The sequence below is a fragment of the Corvus kubaryi genome, unplaced genomic scaffold (genome assembly GCF_017639235.1).
Source record: "Corvus kubaryi isolate FWS band 111438036 unplaced genomic scaffold, C.kubaryi_AGA036_p1.0 134, whole genome shotgun sequence".
In the NCBI taxonomy this organism is placed as follows: domain Eukaryota; kingdom Metazoa; phylum Chordata; class Aves; order Passeriformes; family Corvidae; genus Corvus; species Corvus kubaryi.
Genome location: NW_024580668.1, coordinates 12,303,197 through 12,322,066, shown reverse-complemented (window position 1 = coordinate 12,322,066; position 18,870 = coordinate 12,303,197). Strand labels below are relative to the sequence as shown.

The 18,870-nt window shown below is 48.7% G+C and overlaps 1 long non-coding RNA gene across 1 annotated transcript in view; it reads right to left on the bottom strand.

Moving 5' to 3' along the window:
* Window positions 1-1,721: 1,721 nt before the first annotated feature.
* LOC121675412 overlaps window positions 1,722-18,870 on the bottom strand; it is a 35,462-nt gene continuing 18,313 nt past the window's right edge. Inside the window, exon 2 of the long non-coding RNA XR_006020073.1 lies at window positions 1,722-1,799. This is a non-coding gene — a long non-coding RNA (uncharacterized LOC121675412). The remainder of the gene's footprint in view (window positions 1,800-18,870) is intronic.

Below are 18,870 nucleotides of genomic sequence, written 5' to 3'. Positions count from 1 at the left end.
TACACAGTGCTCACACACCCTACAGAGAGCACACACACCCTACAGAGCACACACACCCTACAGAGGGCACACACACCCTACACAGTGCACACACACCCTACAGAGAGCTCACACACCCTACAGAGAGCTCACACACCCTACACAGTGCTCGCACCCCTTCGTGCAGTGGGGCCATCCAAAGCCTGGGCAGCAGGAGAGCGCTCAGCTCCCGGAAGGGTTGGAGCGCTGGAATGAGTTCCTGGCAGGTGAATTAAGAGCAGGGAGGAGCTGATGGGATCTGCATTGCAACCAGGAGATGTAGCGAGCGTGTGCTGTTGTTATTTATGTGCTCTGATTGCACCAGGCAGGGAGGGGGAAAGGCAGGGAGATCGCTCAGGATCCGAGCAGACTATTCCAGCAGGAAGGAGCCACCGGCTGCTGGCCCTGCCTGGCACAGCCTGGGCACACAGCTCAGGGATGTGCCCTCCTGCAAGTGCCCCTGTCCCCCTCTGCAGACCCCTCCCCACATCACTGGGCCTCCCAGGCTTTCCTGCTTTTCCCACAGGGCTGTACAGCTCCAGGCCTGCTGGTTTGGAGCTTTTCCCATGCAATCACCTTTCCCCAGGTGTGCTCGAACTCCTAAGGCGATCTGACTGCGTTTCAGCGCTGCTGGTGCCTCCAAGCTGTCCCGTTGGTATGCTGGCAGTGCATCCCCCCTGTTTGCCTTATTTATAATTTAACCCATGCCAAAGGGTTCTTTTCATCAATGTAAAAAATGGACGCTTATAGAAATGCATAGGTTTTAAAGTGCTCAGCAGTTGGAGTTGTTATAAGAACTAGCCCAGGGAATAAATGGCTCCTTCTCCCATTAGGCTCAAAGGCCATTTCCATACGGTCTGCACAGGGAATGGGATTCATTCCTGCTCCCACCACACACAACTGTTTCTCTGCTCTTCCTTCAAGCTTCAAGGTCTCCCTAAATGCTGTATTACCACTGTTGAAACTCCACAGTTTGGAATGTGCTCAGAGGAAATCTGGCATGTTACATTTAAGTACCAATTGCTTCTGTTATAATGGCATTAATCTTTGCCTTTTTGCTATGTCTGAGCCAGGATAATGAAAGGAGATTCCCCTCTTTCTCAGCCACTGGATCCTGTGAGACGAAAACAGAGCTTGGGAGCTGCAGGCAAAGCTGGTTCCCTGCTGTTTCTGAATGCCCTGTCCCCCACCAGCCAGGCATGGAAAAGACAAGGTGGCCTGTGCCCGCATGGATGGAATCCCCAGGATTGCTGCCTGGCTGTGCCAGGCTGTCCCTGAGCTCCCCTCCTGTCCCACACTCCGCACTCCTGACCTGCCGTGAGCTCCCAGCACCGAGGGAGGTTGGGCTGTGAGGAAGGTGCTGGAAAGGCACAGCCCATGGCCAAAGGCTGCCTCTGCCAGGATTACTGGTGGTGATGGAGACTGGGAATTGGGCCAGGACACCCTGGTGCTGGTATTGTACAACACAGAGCTCTCAGCAACTTCCATTTGCAGAGCATCAAGCAGGGCTGATCCTGTGCCTTTAATGTCTATCACTCATGTCTCCACTGCTGAGCTTCCCTTGGGAATTTTACTTTGGATTTCACCCCACAGTCCACGTGCTCTCCAGACAGAACCTCTTAAAATACAGTCCAAGGCAGCTCACCTGGCAGAAAGGGTGACGTAACACTGCAACAGAAGATGCTAATGAGTTCCAAATTGTGTCAGGAAAATCAATGCTCATCCTCCAGAAGGTTTTTATTGGATAACTTTCTTCTTGACTTGGTTATTGTTCCAGAATCCTACAAAATGAGAGGGAAAGAGGAAAGTAAGCAAGTGCAGTGCATGACAAACAAGCTGATTCTTAAGTCCAACATAAAACTTGAGGGTTTAGAACAGGCTTTAAATATTGGAGATTATAAACTGAGAAGATGGAAAGCAGACACAGTAAAACAGGAGAGAGAACACAGGAAAGATCTGCTTTTAGCAGGTTTTTGTTGCACAAATATTTTTGTTAAACTAAAGCCAGTCCTTCATCCTTCCAAGTTTCTGGTGGAGAAGGACACTTCCCAAAAGCTTCAGGAACCAAACCTCACCAGCAGGAGCTCAGTGGGCCTGGAGCTCATGGTTCAGGAGTGGCTCTTCCCCTTCTCAGGGGTGGTGGGACTTGCAGCCCTTCAGCATTTGTGTTCTCTCTGCTCTCCCAATTTTGTGGAGGGCAGGACCAAGGAGCAGGGATCTCTTCCATCCTTTGATCATTTCAGCCGTGGAAGAATTTCCCTCAGTCCATATGGGGAGACCTTTATGATGCTTCAATGTCAGTGCAGGGATTTCTCTCCCTGGTCCCAGGAGGACCCACAGGTGCTTTAAGCATGTTTGAACCACATGCAGGGACACATCTCAGCCTTTTCCAAAGTGATCTCCCACCTTTCCACCATGGCCTTAAACATCAGTGGATTCTGCGCTGGAAGGAAAGTGAGGGGTAAGGCTGTCCTGTATTGTTTCTTTTAAAGGTTGTGCTTTTGCAGCTTCTCCTCCACCAGAAACTTTTCTGACGTGCTTTAAACCTTAATTTCTTTCCAAGATTCTTTTTCTCTGAGGTAGTTTGCTTGGCTTCTTCTCTCATAGGTGGGCAGCCCTGTAACAGATGACGAGAGTGCCCTGAACAGCCACGTCTGCTCCCTCCAATTGTCACAAGCAATGAGCAACCTCCTGAATTAGCAGCTCCATCAGCATCAGAATGAGGTGCTACAAACCCCATTAGATTACTCACGATGCACACAAGACCTGCCCCCAGTGTCATCAATATTTACCCCAACTGAGGATTGCACAGAAGTGTAAAAAGGAGAAGCCCAGCACGGAGAATCTGATGGCTGCCTTAGCTACTCACTCAATGTGCTTTTTTAACAACTCCTCCAGATCTCGTCTCACAGGAGCCCTTCACATTGACAAGTTTAACTCAGGAATGACCCCTACAACAACTCCGCTTCCAGCAGCTTCTTAAAGCCTAAGCTTAAATGAATGAGGTTCAATGAATAACATGAGCTGTGTAATGTTGCTGTCAAATCATCACAGCACAAGGCTTTAATCTGTGGTCAGATCCAAACCCTTCCAATCAAACTCCAGCCCCAAATTTGGAGGCTGCAGAAGCTTGGACTTGGCTTAGCCCTTATATTCACTTGGGCTTGACAAACACCACCATTTCTGAAACTGGGGTTAGGGGGACTCAAACACAAAGGGTACCCAAAGCTGGTCCTTTGGTTTCCAGCAAAACAACTGTGGTTTGTAGAGAATTGGGATGGATTTTCCTGGGAATGGACCAAATTATTGGAAAATCACAGAATCCCAGAGTGGTTTAGGTTGGGAAAGACCTCCAAGGTCACTGAGTTGTTAACCCAGCACTGCCAAGGCCACCACTGACCCCTGTCCCCAGGTGCCACATCCCCACAGCTTTTAAATCCCTCCAGGGATGAGGACTCCACCACTGCCCTGGGCAGCTGTGCCAAGGCTGGACAGCCCTTTCCAGTAAGAAATATTCCCTAATGTCCAATCTAAACCTCCCCTGGCCCAGCCTGAGGCCGTTCCCTCTCCTCCTGTCCCTGTTCCCTGGGAGCAGAGCCCAACCCCCCCCCCGGCTGCCCCCTCCTGTCAGGGAGTTGTGCAGAACCACAAGGTCCCCCCTGAGCCTCCTTTGCTCCAGGCTGAGCCCCTTTCCAGCTCCCTCAGCTGCTCCTGGGGCTCCTTCCCCAGCTCCATTCCCTTCCCTGGATGTGCTCCCGCCCCTCAGTGTCTTTCTTGTGAGGGGCCCCAAAACTGCCCCCAGGATTTGAGGTGGGGCCTCAGCAGTGCCAGGACATGTTTTTAGAAAAAAGTTTCATCTGTACAGACCAACAAAGGATCCCCTCCTTTAGCTGGGCAGGACAGTGGATCAGGGATGCCTTCCCAGCTGCTGGGGACATTGTCTAATGAAAATTTCCTCTTTTATTATGAAGTCTCTTCATTCACTTTTGCAACAGTGGAAAATGGCTCTGATATGCACTTTTCCCAAGAGCTGAGAATTCAATAAATACATTGTATGGAAAGTCATGCAAATTGGGAGGAATATTTGATGAGGGAATAAGGACAGATGTAGTATCACAGCGCTGTTTTGGGAGACTCATACCTGGGTTGCAACATCTCTATGTAACCCACATGGAAATTCACTAGGTCTGCTGCTTCCTCAGCTGGGCTGGCAGAGGAATTTTTCAGGAGGATGAGGAAGGTTCTGGTTAAACATAAGCACCACACAAAATTCCACAGCTGAACTTTGCAGAGACACGAAATTCTAACCCTGCCTGTGGACTGAGTCTGGGAAAAGCAGCTTTGTCAATAAGCTGACTCAAATTCCCATCTCCAAACAGGTGGAGACCTTGAAGTACCACTCTGCACATGGGTCTGCCTCCTAAATTCTGTTAATCTTTTAAGTGCATTCATTTATCTGACTCATTTCTGGAAGGAGAACAAAATGTTTCTTAGCTTTATCCCTCAAAAATTTGATCTTGGGTCTCATTCAGTCATCTAACTTCTCCCAAGTGTCTGTGGAGAGAGACAGAGACTGGCATCTGCACCGTGTCGTCCACAGGATCATACACTTGAGGGATGAGTTGTCCTTCAGAGGTCCATCCATGCTTTTCATCTCTCTCATTCCTCTTCGGCAAGAAGAACTGGGGAAGATCCTTCCTTCTGAGGAAATGGCTCAAGTTGCACCAGGACAGCTTCAGATTGGGCACTAGGAATATTTTTTCATGGAAAGGGTTGTAAAGTGTTGGAACAGGCTGCCCAGGGAAGTGGTGGAATCACCACCCCTGGAAGTGATCAAAAAGCTTGTGGCTGTGGCACTTGAGGATATGGGTTAGTGGTGAACGTGGTGGTGGTGGGTTGATGGTTGGACTCCATGATCTTAAAGGTCTTCCCTGACCTCAACCATCCTCTGATTCTGTGATTATTATGGTCTGCTAATGATCCGTGAACAACTTGTAAATAGCCAGGGAAAAGGAGTTGGGAAATGCGGCCTAATGTCAAGAGGCTGATAAATAATAAATCTGTTAAAAATAACCACGAGGGGCAGATAAAAGTAATCATGAGGGGTCTGAATGTGCCCTTGGCAACATTTTGGGGTTTGCAGATGAGAAGAGACTGGAAGGCACAGCTCTGAGCAGTTGGTACTCCAGGGAAGGAGAGCAAAGCAGAGCAGAGCTGGTGCCCCTGGCACTGCAGACATCCAGCCCTCCTTATTTTCCAATGGCACTTTAGCAGCTTCTTCCTATAATTTACCAAAGCATCCTTTTTTTCTTCACAAAGAGAATAAAAGAATGGTAAAATAACTTTGAAAGTCAGGTTATTCCAATGCCTTAACACCTTCCAACAGATGTTGTTCTCACCGAAAGCAGAGTTCCTGGAATTATTAATGGTTCCCAACAGCTCAGCTGGAAATAATTTAGCATTTGAAAGAGAAAAGTCACTCTCATTATTCCAAGTGCAGAAACATTTTTGGTTATTAAAAGTATTCTCCTCAAAAAAGAGAAATCTGTACAATTTGTATCTTTTCCTCCAGATGCCAGCAGGAGCACCAGATCCAGGGAAACCTTTGTGCTTGCTGAAGGTTAATTGATAAAATACAATGGAAGAGAGAGGACTCCATATTCCATTTCAAATTGAGAAGCTCTTATCTGATCTCGTGGTACCTTTAACTTCACCAGATCTATTGTATTTGCAGTTGGAGATCATTACATTCCTTCTGAGGCTTAAAGCTACCAATTACTCATTGCAATCGAACTTCCCAAAGGATATTGGCCATGCTGGACAGGGCTTGGAGCAACCTGTGATAGGGAAGGTGTCCCTGCCCTGTGCAAGGGGGTGGAATGGGATGAGCTTTAAGGTTTTTTCCAACTCAAACCATCCTGGGATTTATGAACTTGAACACCAGGCTGTTGGGCATTGCCCCTTGGATGGCTGCTGGGAGAAGAACATCACCCACAGCCCCTTCTCCCCTGGGAGGGAAGGACTGGGAGATGTTCTTGGGAATGTCGTGTTCTCAAAACCAACTCTGGTTTCTGGAAAAAACCAAACAGGCTGGGCCAAGCTGTGGTGGGTTTGTAGCTTGGCCTTATGGCAGAGCATCTCTGCTGGCCACACTGTGAGAGATGCAAAGAAGGGCCCATGGCTGGGTGGGACCAGAGTTGGGGCGGTTTTGCCCAAGAATTTTGCGTCCCCTGCGAAACCAGCCCATGGAGGAGATGAGTGGATGTTTGCTTAGCGCTCAGGAGGAGGCGGCCAAGACGCGCTGTGCAGGGCTGCTGCTCAGAGTGAGAGGGATAAGTCTGCTCAGCCATGAACTCAGGATGGCTTTCCCTTTCCAGCATGGATTCCTCAGGTGGGATCCAGGGTGTCCTGGGTTGCAGTGTATTCTAGTACCATCCCCATGAGCTGTTGAAATCAGGTGGGGCAGTGTTTCCTTGCCTCCTCCCCCCAGACTATCTTTCTGTTAATGGCCCATCATTGTCCTGCCGAATGACTCAGAGATAACTCCCTCCGGACTATCTTCTGTTAATGAGCCCAATCAACACTTGGCCTCATGACTCATGACCCCATTGTGAGATGCTCCACCCAGCGGGAGGAACCAAGCATCCCATCCTGGATATAATCTGAGATTCTGAACACCAGAGACAACCTTTCCACTGCATTTCCAGAGGACAGGATCTACACAGCCACCACTGGACCTTCTGAGGAAGAGCAGACCCTTTTTCTACAGGATCACCACTTCAGAGGACTGCAGCCATCATTCTACCAGACTGCTACCACCACCCTGCCTAACAGGGAGTCAGGTTGTATCTTGACTCTGTGAGTTTAACCCAGTGATTTCTGCCTTTATTTTTGGTTGGTTTTTTTTTTTTCTTTCCCTTATTTTATTTTCCTATTAAATTGTTATTCTGACTTGGTGTCTCCCACTAGTTTGTTTTCAAACTAGTACACAGGGACACTCCAGGGGCACATGCCCAGGATTCCCAGAGGGAGGTGTAAGGTGACAGTGCCCTGCGACAGGCCTTGCTCCTGTGCTCCTCACAGTCCTTCCAGCTCGTGAGGTACATTTTTACCGAATTCTGAGGTTGCATCAAAGTGAGGGGAATGAAATGCTGATTATTGTGATTACTCACCGCCATAAACAGCATCGGGCTCCTGCCCTCAGTTGCTCATTAATCAGAGAATCCCAGAATGGTTTGGGTTGGAAGGGACCTTAAAGCTCATCTCATTCCACCCCCTGCCATGGGCAGGGACACCTTCCACTATCCCAGGCTGCTCCAAGCCTCATCCAGCCTGGCCTTGGACACTTCCAAGGATCCAGGGGCAGCCACAGCTTCTCTGGGCACCCTGTCCCAGGGCCTCCCCACCCTCACAGGAAAGGATTCCCTCCCAATATCCCATCCATCCATTCCCAGTGGGAAGCCACTCCCCCTTGTCCTGGCACTCCCCCCCTTGTCCCAAGTGACTCCCCATCTTTCTTACAGATTCCCTTCAGGAAATGAATTAGGTCACCCCAAAACCTTCTCTTCTCCAGGCTGGACACCCCCAATTCCCTCAGCATTCCCCCACAGCAGAGGCGTTCAGCCCCTCCTGGGAGTGGGGCACATCAGAGCATGAGCTGGCCGTGGGGGCAGGGGTGCAGTGGAGATAACCCAGGTGGGTGTGTGTGTCAGAGCCTTCCTCGTGCTCCAACACACTCACTGATGTACTGATCTGCTCCTGAAGGTCTCATAAGCCTTATTTCAAATGAGTAACTCAGAGTTGCACATGGCTTTCTGATGACTTTTCAGAATTATGACCCAATTTATGCTTTCTGTAATAATCAGCACAATAAGGCAGTAAAGCTGTCGTTGCTGGATACACCAAATTTATGTTTTATCACTGAAATACAATCAATACAATAAGAAACCAATACTTTATGAGTTAGCGTTGTCTTCTCAGAGTCTTTGCAGGACTCTTTCCTCGAGTCTACTTTGGGTCTAGGGGAGGTTTATTAGCTCTTCCTGCAGCTGTTCCATATTAAATAAACCTCCAACTGCTGCTGAGATCTCAGCCATGCTCCACAGTAATAACAAAACAATTCCTTTACTGGTCTTTTTTTTGTATTCAAAGCAAAGCCGTCAAATAAATCAAATTTTCTCGCAATACAACACAATTCAATGTGTTACTCTGTTCCACCCAGTGTGAGCTCCTTGCATGCACTGCAGAAGCAGCTCTGAAATGGTGAATGATGCTTTGCATTGCTCCAGCTGCTGTCAACAACAGAGCTGCAAATGCTCCAAAATGTTTGTTATTTGACTCCCAACACTCTGTAAGAGATGCTCATAAACACGCTGTACATCCAGCGATGCACGTGCTCACACAATCTCACATTTGTCTCTGCATACACATTTTCATATCTATTTCTGTTTCCAGAGAAAGAAAAGTCCTCAGATGGTTAAGTGTCGTTGCCCACTGCAAAGAAACGAGCTAAGGGGAGATCCAGGCAAGGATTTCTGATTCCCTTCTGCTTTGTTTTGATCCCAGCACGCCTCTCCCCTGCTGAATTAACAACCACAGGAATCAGTAACTCTTTGCAGATAAATATTTTGATGTCGTTTCTGCCCCCTGCCTGGGAAGGTTTTAGTGAGGCTTCTCCTCCACAGGCACCCCTGGCAGCAGAGCTGGGAGTGCAGCTTTGATCTATGCCTGTGAGCAGTCTCAGAGGGTGACAGAGTGCCCAGCACAAAACTGTGCCCAGGACAAAATTGTGCCCAGCCTCGGATGGCTGGGAGAAGGAGAAATCCCTAATCCAGCAGATCCTTCTCCTGTTGGCAGTCATGCCTTTTCCCCAGGCAGGATGGAGCCAGTCCTGCTGATGTCTGACACAGTTCTGAGGTCTACCAAAGCCTGTTTTCAGTAAAACCCAGGTTTTGCTGTCAGCCCTGGTGCCTGGGCACCTGCCAGCACCCTGTCCCCAGCAGATCCCTTCATTGCCTTCCATAATGTGTACCCTGAAAAGTGAAAGCTTTTAAGTCCTCACAATAAAAGATCCTTTAATTGCAGCAAGGCTTTTATAGTCACTGGTTTCCTGGCTTTCTTCTCTCTGTAAAATACTGATTTTTCTTCTTAGATTTGTTGCTCTTTCTCCCCTGTTAAATTGTGTGTGCTCCCCCTTTCCAGTTAATAAAATAATTCCGATGAGCAGTGCTTAGCATAATTCCAGACACTGATGTACGTGCTGCTCAAAGCTGTGCTTTGGGAGAATTCCATTTCTGAGGGCAATGCAGCATGGAAAGCTCTCCAACCCTCTGAAATTGCATAAAGGAGGACCCAGAGAGCATCCACAGGGATACTGTGAAAAAGGTTATTTTATGGGATATTTGAGGGCTGACAGAAGCTGGGCAAAGCCATCCAAGATGGAATAAGAAGCAGAAGAGTTTACAGGGCAGAAAGAAATGCTGCTCTAAAGTGCTGGAGTGTCCAGGGAAGGGAACGGAGCTGGGAAGGGGCTGGAGCCCCAGGAGTGGCTGAGGGAGCTGGAAAGGGGCTCAGCCTGGAGCAAAGGAGGCTCAGGGGGGACCTTGTGGCTCTGCACAAGTCCCTGACAGGAGGGGGCAGCCGGGGGGGTCGGGCTCTGCTCCCAGGGAAGGAGGAGAGGGAATGGCCTCAGGCTGGGCCAGGGGAGGCTCAGGGTGGGTATTTGGGAAAATTTCTTCATGGAAAGGGTGGCCAGGAATTGGCACAGCCTGACCAGGGCAGTGGTGGAGTCCCCATCCCTGGAAGTGTTCAAAAAACATGTGGATGTGGCACTTGGGGGCATGGGTTAGTGGTGAACATGGTGGTACTGGGTTGATGGTTGAACTTGATGATCTTAAAGGTCTTTTTCAGCCTTAACAATTCCAGGATCCCATGATTTGAAGCCATGTAAGCCTGAGGGCTTCAGCACAGTTATCCCAGCACAACTGTGGAGTGATGCAGTGATGAACTGGACACCCAGGTGTGTTCAGGGCAGGGCTGTACTCAGGCAGTGCGCAGCTGGCTTAAAAAAACCCCATGAAGTTTAAAATAAAAGCAGTCTGTTTGTTTGCCTCCAGCTTTCTGGGCCTTTTCAATACCCACAACTCGCATTTTTCAACTTCTCTCTGTAATAAGGAGGCAAATGAGTCATCTTCATTACATATTAAAGCTGGATAATGGAGTGATCCCAGGAATCCAGGGGCTGGCACCTGGCACTAATCTCGGGTATTGTGACAGAGCTCTCCATGCCAGGGAGGAAAGGATATTTCAGGGATGGATGTGTCCAGCTCCTCCCTCTGATGCTGAAAGCCACAGGGTTTGGGGAATGAAAGGAGGATTCCTGCTGGGGTGTTTGGAGACAGGGGCTCTCCATGGGTGGAAGACACTCCCAGCCACACTGGAGGGAGGCTTTCGTATCTATATCTATCTATATCTATATCTTTATCTATATCTATACCTATCATCTATATCAGCTATATCTAATCTGCATCAATATCATCTATATCATCTCTATCTAATCTATATCTATATCTACACCTATATAAATATCTATGTCTTTATCATCCATACAATCTATCTCTCTCCAATATTGAGATATATTGGTATATATACATCCATATCAGACACAGATGTATATGTTGGTGTTAATTTTGGAGTTGTTCCCATCTCAGCAGTGATGCCACGATGATTTTTTGCCTTTTCTTTTATACCCCTGTTATACCTTTTTACAACTTCTGTAAAGTGCTTTTTGCCTACATTCTTGGACTTGTTTGTCAAGCTGAGAGACTGAACATTTTAGAAGCTTCGTAGCTGGGAATCAGTGTGCCCCAGACCCCAAGGTCCTCTCCAGAACATATTCTGTAAACCAAGATAGAACCATCCAGGGGAAGGTTCCTTGCGGAGGGGGGCTCACTCGAGCCTCTCACTGGGGAATCTTTGATAGATCTGCTAATTAGTAACACCTATAATGTGATACCAGATCTTTTGGGGGTGTGCATTGCAGTGTGCATTGAGGTGCATTTGACCTGGACGTGTGCACCTAAGGATCTTTAAAATAAATACAGAGGTAAAACCCCTTTTTCCCTTCTAACAGTGTTCGACTCTTGATTTCAAGACCAGCAAAAGGCATCAGCAGCACAAAGGGTGCTTCACATCAGCACATGCACATTCCCAGCAGGCTGGAGCTGTTTTCCAACAGCAGGAAGTGTTCCCAGTCTAGGCAGAGCCTACAGACAAGAGTCTTAGCAAACAGGAGCAGTATTTGGGGGTTTTGTGCTTCTCTGAGCCAACAAACATCTCCATATATTTGCTCAGCCATCGAGTGCAACACTCCTGGTGCTCCTGGGTATGGGGAGATTGGAGTTGAAAGCCAGGAGGACTCCCAGCCCTCCTTCTGAACACCAGCAGAGTTTTCTTTGTGTCCCTGTCCCCATCTCAGCCCTTCCTGACCCGCAGTGCTTCTGTGCCAAGCTGTTTGTGGGGTCAGGCATGAACATCCCCCAGCTGTTCCAGGACACAGGGCTCAGCTGGTGTCCAAACATCCTGCCTGTGATATTTGGGTTTACACAGCTCCCCTGTGCCTGAGAAACCCTCTCTAGGTCTTGGTTCCCTATCCATAAAGTGGAAAATAAAAAAGTTTATAGCCAACCTGTCCATGTGAGTGGCATTAATGGCTGAAAGCATCACTGCAACGCCAGGGAGTTCTCAGGGGTGGCTCTGGTGAAATCCCTGGCGATGGAACAGGAGGAACACGGTGTGTGCACCATCAGCTGTGCACGGGGCCCAATGACCTGGCTGGACAGACTCAGCTCATTTTCCTCTTTAAACCCCCCTGCCATCAGCTCAAGGCTAATGGCCAGGCTGCCTTTTCTGAAGAAAGAGCAATGAGTCAACAGTGCAGAGAAGAAAACACATCCATTCACTCTGCTCATTCAACAGCTGAGAGTGAGGGATGGAATTCTGGAAACCAGGGATGATTCACGAACAGAAGAAAAAGAATTGAGTTTGCAGAAATGATAGAGGCGGGGGGAGTGAGTGATTTAAGCCACCAAACCTGACTCACTGGTTAAATTAATCCCAATATATGATTTCCATCTTCTAAAATAGCAAAGAAAACCTGTACAAATAGGTGGAATCATTCATTGAAAGCCATTTATCATAGGATTTTTGGCTTGTTTGGGGGATTTTTGAAACCTCTGTTCATCTCTCTAGTCTTCAATGAGTCAAACAGCATCCTGAAGCTGGAGGTAATAATTTGAGTTTCCCATTGCTCATTGACTGCCATTTTTTGTAAACCAACATTTCAATTATCTCAGGAGCCCTATCAAGCAGCCCCAGATCCAAGCTTTTGCCATTCCCATTCTCCAACATCTCTACTTGACATGAAAAACCCCAATCTTTCGATGGACAATCACGGAAGGACCAAACCAGGCTGCAGATTTAGGGGAGGGCCTTGGCTGTGTAGGCAATTCCTGATTGCAGCTCTGTGTAACCTCAGCAGTCCTCCCAAAACAGTGATGGAATGGAGCTGTGACCATCCAGGTGTCACTGGGAGCTCAATCCATCACCCCAGCAGCTGGGAGTTGGTGGCTGAAATCCTGCTTGGGCTCGGATGAGCTGGGTGAGAGCAGCTCAGGAGAGTGGGGTTGAGTGCAGTGACATCTCTGGGTCATGGTGTGGACTCAGCTTCATTTTCCAAGTTCTCCCAAGTGCTACCATCACCCTGGGTGGGAGGATGTGAAGGGAAGGCTTTTGTGGAGAGGCAGCAGTTTTTATCCCAGCTATCCTTGCTTTAAAGGACCCACCTCTGCACACATGTGCCTTATTTAAGGTCAGAAGCAGAAGCTGCAGCTTTCAAGTTAAATCCGAGAGTCCCTGAATACTGGGAATTTATAACTCAGTTATTCTCCTGTTCTGTACCTTTCTGTATCCTTTTAAAAACTCCTCCAAGCTTGTGCATCTCCTGATACCTGTGCTTCCTGAAAGGGAATTATGAGCTACAGAAAAATGGATGTGCACCCCAAAAATTCCCTTTCTTCTGTAATAATCCTTCACTCTCACTAAGGAAGAGCTGAAAGTGGCTCCTGGTTTCCCCAGCCTAAACCTTGACAGGGCTTTGCTTATGTGGCACAAGTGCCCCTTCAATCTGGCTGTGCTGGACGTGTCCCAGTGCAGAGTGCACAGGCATCCCTGGGCTATTTTTGGCTCCAAGAATGGATTGATCCTTCTGCAGTCACCTGGCAAACACAGAAATGCTTGGGAAGAGATGGAGAGGAGGATATTGGGGGACACAGCAATATTGGGAGCCCCTTGCTGATGCTAAATTCGGTGAACTTGGCTTCTCAAACCCAGCATTTCAAAGGGAAAATCTGGCAGGGCTGTTTTTTTTTCCCCTCTAAAAGACCCCACAACACAAGGCAGTGGATTTTCTACTGTTAATCTTGTATCCAGATTTTTTTTTCCTCTGTGCTAACAGATTGACCTGAAAGAGCAGGATCCTAATTGCTCAGAGATAAAGTAATTGAGTGGTCTCCTGGGCTCTACTCAGTACAACAGACTTCAATAGAGTTGACAAATGTCGATCCATAACCCAGGATTAATGGGGCTGTGCTTGGCTTCCTGTTCAGTTTTCCATTTGCTCCTTTGGTCTAACTAACACCCTGATTGCTTTGGGAAAACTGACAGATCTTTGCAGTTAATGAGCCCCTCTAGTACTTTATCAAGCAGGGTTTCTAAACTATGAAGAGTACCGAGAATAAAATGTTGATTCTGTGCTAAAGGAAGAAGAAATCCTTCTCTCCCCACATCCTGAAGAGCATGGAAGACTTTGCTCCTGCTGGAGCTGGAGTGACTCTTGCAGTGTGGGTTTTTCTTGCCAAAAGCATTTGGGATTCCAGGTCAGGTTGGACAGAGCTTGGAGCAACCTGGTCTAGAGGAAGGTTTGGGATGAGATGGGCTTTGAGATCCCTTCCAACCCAAACCACTCTGGGATTCTGTGACTCTCCTCACTGATTCCTGGGGGTACCTCTCACTGAGCACCCAGAATTGCACACAAAACAGGTTGGGAGTTTGCTTTTACACCCTTCTTTTAACCTCTCTGTGGAAGGATGAACAGACCTGGAGAACTTCTGCAGGGAATGGGGAGGCTGGAACCACTCTCCCAGTGCACATTTCTGGTCCCAAGAGCCCTGCCTGGCTCAGCTGCCCCACGTGTCACGAGTGAGGCTCTGCCAGGTGCTTTCCCTGGAGTATCTCTGGGGTGCTCTGAGGAGCAGCTGTTCCCAGCATGCAAAGAAAAAAAAAAAAAAAGGCAAAAAAGCATTAGAAACACTTGGTTTTGCAATCAAATTTTTTATCTGGCCCTGGGCTCAATGGCAACAAACTCTGAACTTCTTCCCCCTGAGGGCTGAACCTCTCAGCTTGGTACAAGCCCCACTGAGTTATCTCTACCAGCAACTGAAACTGGCAGCTTTCCAAACTCTGTATTCCCTGGAAAATATCAACACTTCTGCAGAAATTCCATTTTTTTCCTCGGCTTGATTTAAAATAAAGTTCCTAAATGGGAACAGGGGAGAGCCAAATTGCCATTAGCAGTCACAGCTCTGCTCTGAGTGATGGGGAGGGGCTGCAAGGGATCTGTTTCTATTGTGACAGCCGTGCATCTGCCCATCATCCCCTTTATTTTTAGCTCTTGGTTGTCTTTCTTAACACAGAACGAGCTCAGTTGTACCTGTAGCCTGGGCAGCAAACAAGTGCCATTAGGCTGCAGAAATAGTCTGGTTTAGCAGTGACTTCAGCACATTTGTCAGTCCCTGAACCTGGATCTTAATGCAAAGGAGGAGAGACCTGGCAGGAAAGATCTGGTGCCTCTGCCAGGCTTTTCCTCTCGAGGGCTGTGCCTGTACTGGATGAAATGGGGGGGGCAGGAAACCTTTGGGGACCTCCCAGAGCTCCTGTCCATGGCCAGGTCTGTGCACTGGTGGAAATGGAAGAGCAAGTGGGACTGGGGTCTGCTAGCAACTGGATTTTGTCCCTCACAGCTCCTATTTTACCCCAGTTTTGTGCTTTTCAGAGGTGATTATCAGTACAAATCATCCTGGCTGGTGCTGCTCAGGGCTGGGCAGCTGCCTGGCAAGGGCTGTGTTGCCTCCATGGTGCAGTTATGGACATGAGCCCTCCAAACTGGAGCTGCTGGTGAACCCATGGACACTCCTCCCTCTGGACGTGACCTTGGGGCTGACACTTTGTCTGTCCTACCTTCCCCCATTTCAGGATTCTCCCACTGAGCTTCTCCCACATCACCCAGGTCCCTGGGTCTAAGCCTAATTGCTCTGATGCATCCTTGAAAAGCAACTTCCATGGAGCCATCCCACTGCTGCCAGCCTGGAGAGCAGTGTCCCCTCTGCCCAGGGCCAGCAGAGGTGTCTCCAGCCCCTCTGAGGTGACAGCAGCAATGTGAAATTACCCCCAGCATGGATGCTTGGGGTCCCTGCTCCAAGGGGCCATTCCCAGATGCTGGTCCTGGTTCCCATCCCAGATGGGCACAACGCAGCAGAAATCCCTGATTTTAATGTGTTTATCATTTCCCAAATGTACTTTATGTTCTTCTGGAGCCTTTCCTCTCTCTCTGAGCTTCCTTCTCGGCGTGTGCCTTTCTTTCTCACATCTCTCTCTCCAGTGCCGATCTCAGGGGATTTTTTTCTCCTTCCCGACAAAATTCCACACCACAGCCTGCAGACCTGCAGACCTGTGAAGGAACATTGACACCTAAGCTCTGGTACACTTCATATCTTATTCCCAGCTGTGTGAAAACATAAATGCCCTTGTCCTGTAAGAGCAGCAAACAGCTCCATGTTCACTCCTTGAGGAAGTGACCCATTTTGGAGAGAGCTTTGCCAGAATTCTGGACTGCTGCTCTGGCAGTGTCAGATGTCTCCAGGGGGATGTAAAAGGGGAGAAGTCCTGAAATCTCTAGTTGGGAATAAGGTCTGCAGGGCCAGAATTATATTTAACTCCTAAGCTGTCTGTACCCTCCAAGAAAACGAAGTTTGGGCTTTGGATTGATGGATGACTCTTGCCCTGGTGGGCAGCAGGGGAGGGGGGATTCTGCTCCTGTGCCCTGCTCAGGTGAGGCCCCACCTGCAGAGCTGCCCCAGCCCTGGGCCCAGCACAGGGAGGACGTGGAGCTGCTGGAGAGAGGCCAGAGGAGGCACCAGGATGAGCAGAGGGATGGAGCAGCTCTGCTGGGAGGAAAGGCTGCAAGAGCTGGGATTGTTCAGCCTGGAGAGGAGAAGCTTTGGGGTGACCTCAGTGTGGCCTTGCAGGGCCTGAAGGAGCCGACAAGGAAGATAAAGAAGGACAATTTCCAAGGGCCTGGAGTGACAGGACATGGGGAAATGACTTCAAACTGACAGAGAATGGGTTCAGACTGGGCATTAGGAAGGAATTGTTCCCTGTGAGGGTGGGGAGGCCCTGGCACAGGGTGCCCAGAGAAGCTGTGGCTGCCCCTGGATCCCTGGCAGTGTCCAAGGGCAGGCTGGATGGGGCTTGGAGCCACTTGGGACAGTGGAAGGTGTCCCTGTCCATGGCAGGGGTGGAATGGGATGAGCTTTAGGATCTCTTCCAACCCAACCCATTCTGGGATCCTGTGATTCCGTGGAAATGAGGAACAGGCTGTAAAAGTGGGACACTGGGGACGGGCGTTAATGCGATTGCTTTGGAAAGCTGCAAATTAAGAAGGCAGCACAGCTGGGTCCCTCCCAGTGCAGAGCCACTCTGGGGGACTGGGGGGTCACATCAGGCTGTGCCTGGCACTGAAAGCAGGGCTGGGACAGACACAGCTCTGGCTGTTTGCTGCAGCAGCTCTCTAATGGGCGGAGGGAAAATGCAGAGACACGGATCATTTGTGGGGGAAAATAAAAACAAGAGAGGATTATTCAGTCAATCACCTTGTCTGCTGTGATTAGTTTGGAGTTTAGAGCAGAAATCTGTGTGCTGGAGGTCTTATTCTGCATCTCACACTGGACTTGTAAAATCTGCCTGAAAACCTTCACAGGGGAACCCGGACTGAGAAGCTGCTTGTTTTACTCGTAGGATGCCCCCACAACGTCTGACTCCTTTGTAAGGCCACAGCAATATTTACATATTTTCCCCCTGCAGGGGATTTACAAATCCCGTAAAGCAGCACAAAATCCTCTGTCAGGTTTCCAGAGCAGGAGGAACCTGAACCAAACACCGGAGCTGGCGAGGCACGGCTGGTTTGGGGGCATGCGAAGGACTGGCTCCAGAGGGGGACAGGGATGATTTCCCTCCCTCAGGAGTCCTCAGAGCACCCATGGGCAGGGAGCACTGCTGGCAGCAGGGACAGGGAAGCAAAGCAGGCAGGAAAAGCTGGTTTCAGAGCTGGGCTGAAGAGGCAAACGAGCCAAGGTGGCCATGGAGAGCCAGGCAGCACCAAACCCTCACCTCTCACCAAAACCCCAGACAAGGATTTTTACCCTGATGGGGCAGAGAGTCCCATTCTCAGCTGAAGATACCTGAAATGGCCTGATTTTCAGAGTATTAAGCAGGTGATATTATATTTCACAGAACCACAGAATGTGCTGAGTGGGATGTGCTCCTGGTTACCCTGAAAGTATCAACCCTGAGGTCTGTAAGTAAAACACAACAGAGTTAATGGTTAAAACTGAGCAACATATGCATGAAAGAGGCCCCTACTTCTTCTTTGCTCCTCTGTCAAATCAAATATTTAAAACAAAATCTTCCTTGATTTTACTGTGAGTCCTGCAGTTTTCTTTGCACTTTTCCTTACACTTTTCTTCGTGATGATGAACTTGATTTTTCCTGTTGCTGGGAAAAGTTTGGGACAGGCAAAGTAGAGAGTGAAAGAACAAGTTTTCCAACGTATTTATGAGTTCATGCAAGTTCACAGATTAAGAGGATCACAGAATGGTTTGGGTTGTGAAGGACATTAAAGCTCACCTTGTTCCAACCCACCTGCCATGGGCAGGAACAGCTTCCACTACCCCAGGTTGCTCCAAGCCCCGTCCAACCTGGTCTTGGACACTTGGAACTTTTAAGCCTTAATTTCTAAAATCCTGATGGTTTTTAGTGATTATCCCATTAAATCCTCACACCTCCTACAGCACCTTTCCCAGCTGCAGGGAAGCAGCACCAAGTGGAGCACTGGGACCTTTCCTAGGTCCAACATCTCCAAAGCAATTGAAAAGCTTCATTTGGATCTCCACACAGGATACAGCAGCTGTTTGTACACAGTGGGCAGAGGTGAAGGGCTGCAATTCTGGAGGCAGTTAATGCTGCAGTGTAGGGTCCCAGGGGTGCTAAGCCCCAGTCCCTGGCAGGTATTAAAGTCTGCAAAATCTTCCCTGTGACCAGGGAGAGACTGTGTCTAGTCAGTCTCATGCTTAATTGCTGTTTTCATGTCCTTATCCCCGTAAAAATACTGCAGAGGATGTAGAATTTATATATACATATACAGATTAATTTCTCATGAATTATTCCTGTGGCTGAAATGGAGCCTGTGAGCATGGCCAGGAGCAAGGTAAATGCACAGCTCAGGCACAATGCTGGGAGTTCTGTGGTTCCTAAAGTGTCCTTGGCTCATTTTTCCCTTTTTGGGTCAGCAAAACTCCTTTTGGGACAAATGGTGACAAGGAAGAGTGATCCTCCCTTTCCCTAGTGCTGTGTCCCAGGACGTGCCCAGCACCCCAGGCTGGTCTGTGTTTGAAAGAGTTGGATTTGTCTCCCAGAGCAAATCAGGAAAGCTTTGCTGAAATATTAATTTGCCCCTGAAAA